Genomic DNA, 3287 nt, shown 5'->3' with positions numbered 1-3287 from the left:
AATTACTGATTTTTCCTCAACTGAAGGTAATTTCTATGCATTTACAATTTATTTGAAATCATTTTCTCATATGTGGCTTTTACATCCAAGCTCGTGCGTTAGCATTTTTGTCCCGCTGCTGCCTTCTTATACACTTGTAATTAATACATAGTTTCAGTTCAGTCACCAACAATCGTTAACTTTTGTTCTTTAATACGCTGGCGACCGTAATTAACTAACCTGTAATCCAAATCTCATATCATTTCAATTGTTGTTGTTGTTGTTGTGGTATTCAGTCAAAAGACTGGTTTGATACAGGTCTCCATGCTTGTCTATTCCGTGCAAGTCTCTTCATCTCCGCGCAACTTCTGTAACCTACATCCTTCTGAACCTGCTTAGTGTATTCATCTCTTGGTCTCCCTCTACGATTTTTACCCTCCACGGTTCCTCCAGTACTAAACTGGTGATCCCATGATGCCTCAGAACGTGTCCTACCAACCGATCCTTGCAAGTGGTGCCACAAATTCCTCTCCATACAAATGTTTACCGGAAAGACTTCCAGACACTTAAATCTACACTCGATGTTAACACATTTCTCTTCTTCACAAATGCTTTCCTTGCCGTAGCCAGTCCACATTTTATATCCTCTCTACTTCGACCACCATCAGTTATTTTGCTCCCCAAATAGCAAAACTCATCTACTACTTTAAGTGTCTCGTTTCCTAATATAATTCCCTCAGTGTCACCTGATTTAAATCACCTATATTCCATGATACTCGTGTTGTTTTTGTTGATGTTCATTCTATATTCTCCATTCAATACACTGTCCGTTCCGTTCAACTGTTCTTCCAAGTCTTTTACTGTCTCTGACAGGATTACAATGTCATCGGCAAATCTCAAGGCTTTTATTTCTTTTCCATGGATTTCAATTCCTACTCCAAATTTTTCTTTGGTTTCCATTACTGCTTGTTCAATGTACAGATTGAATAACACTGGGGGCTGGACTACAACCCTGTCTCCCCCCCCCCCCCTCTCAGTCATTGCTTCCCTTTCATGCCCCTCGACTCTTATAACTGCCTTCTGGTTTCTGTACAAATTGTAAATAGCCTTTTGCTCCCTGTATTTTGTCCCTACCACATTCAGAATTTGAAAGAGAATGTCTTTGACAAAGTTGACTAGAATACTCTCTAAGGAAAGGCAATTCTACGTTTTTAGCATTTGTAGACTTAATATTTCTTCTAAGATAAGTCGTAGGGTCAGTATTGCCTCGCGCGTTCCTGCATTTCTATGGAATCCAAACTGACATTCCCCAAGATCGGCTTTTACCAGTTTTTCCATCCGCCTGTAAAGATTTCGTGTTAGTATTTTGCAGCCGTAACTTACTAAACTGATAGTTCGGTAATTCTCACACCTATTAGCACTTAGTTTCTTCGGAATTGGAATTATTATATTCTTCTTGGTCTGAGGGTATTTCGCCTGTCTCATACTTCTTGCCCACCAGATGGGAGAGCTTTGTCATGGCTGGCTCTCCGGAAGCTAACAGCAGCTCTAACGGAATGTTGTCTACACCCAGGGCCTTGTTTCTTCTTCCATCTTTCAATGCCCTTTTAAGTTCTTGACCGCAGTGTCATATCTCCCATCTCATCTTCCATTTCCATAATAATGCCCTCAAATATATCACCCTTGTATAGATAGATCCTCTATGTACTCCTTCCACCTTTCGGCATTCCATTCTTTGCTTAGCGCTGGTTTACCATCAGACCTCTTGATATTCATACAAGTGGTTCTCTTTTCTCCAAAGATCTGTTAAATTTTTTTGTAGGCGGTGTCTATCTTATCCCTAGCGATATATGCTTCTACATTCTTACGTTTGTCCTCTAGCCACTCCCGCTTATCGGTTTTGCACTTCCTGACGACCTCATTCTTGAGACTTTTGTATTCCTTTTCGCATTCTTCATTTACTGCATTTTGATATTTTCTCCTTTCATCAATTAAATTCAATTGTGGTACCCAAGGGTTTCTACTAGCCCTCGTCATTTTATCTACATGATGCTCTGCTGCCTTCACTATTTCATCTCTCAAAGCTACCCATTCTTCTTCTACTGTATTCTTTTCCTCTGTTCTTGTCAAACGTTTCCCAATGCTCTCCTGAAACGTCCCCTTAGAAAAATTTATCAATTGCTGTGCTGGTAAACCTCTTACATTATTTGCTTTTCAAACAGCTGGGCAAAACTGAACGTACTCTAACATTCACTAAAGTGACACAATATTTTTAGCGCAACGGAATCTGACTTTCAATAATCCCTACAAAAGAATGGCCCTGACTAAATTAACCTATACGTTTCACAAATCACTTACCTCACCAAAAATCTTCGTTACTCGAACTACTGCAATACAGCGAGCGCCACTACTGCCAGCTAAATAAAAGATTCAAACTACTGAAGGCACTAACTACTGATGGGCATAGTTAGCAAATGAAAGATTTTGATAGAGAACAAACAATGTATTTACCTTAATAGTGTTTAAAAATCATAATATACATAGCAGTTCATGACATCCAGTCTTACAAATTTCAAAACTCCGCCATTTCTCTCCCCACATCCACCACTGCTGGCGGCTCACCTCCAACTGCACAACGCTACGCGCTGTTAACAGCCAACTGCCCAACACTACAATGGCAGACAACAATGCAAACTAGCCACAGACTGCACACAGCACAGCCAGTGATTTTCATACAGAGCGCTACGTGGCGTTACTAATATAAAAACCTAAACAGCCTACTTACATAGCCCCCATGCTCCCCACCAAAAATTTTACAAATTGTTTTGGGGAGTGGCCAATATAGATTTGAAAAAAATTTTCATAATTACAATAACAAAGAAATGAAATGCACACACTTATTTATACAATGTTGGTCAAAAGCTAAATTTTCTCACAGTCCTGATCATTCTTCACAGTAAAATTGCAGTGTTGTTCTCAAAGTCTGAGCAGTAAAAGAAAATGCACACGGAAGTAGTGGATTTCCATGCAGTCTTGAAGAAGTAGTGTTGTCCTTCCAACGGAAATACAGTGCTGACTCTCGACATGCAGACAGGTAATGGGCCACAACAGAGCAAACCCACAGCAGTCATTCGAAGTTTTGAAGAATATTGGTAGGTAGGTCATTACAGAGCAGACCCACTGTAGTCCTGTAGAGAGTATGGTATTGGTGGGCCACCAGAGGTGCAGACCCACTGCAGTCCTTGTAGAAATAATGGTATTGGTGAGTCATTAAAGGTGTAGACCCACTGTAGTCCTTGTAGAGATAA

Source organism: Schistocerca piceifrons, chromosome 5, assembly GCF_021461385.2.
Source record: "Schistocerca piceifrons isolate TAMUIC-IGC-003096 chromosome 5, iqSchPice1.1, whole genome shotgun sequence".
Classification (NCBI taxonomy): Eukaryota; Metazoa; Arthropoda; class Insecta; order Orthoptera; family Acrididae; genus Schistocerca; species Schistocerca piceifrons.
Note: the sequence above shows the minus strand (reverse complement) of the source record.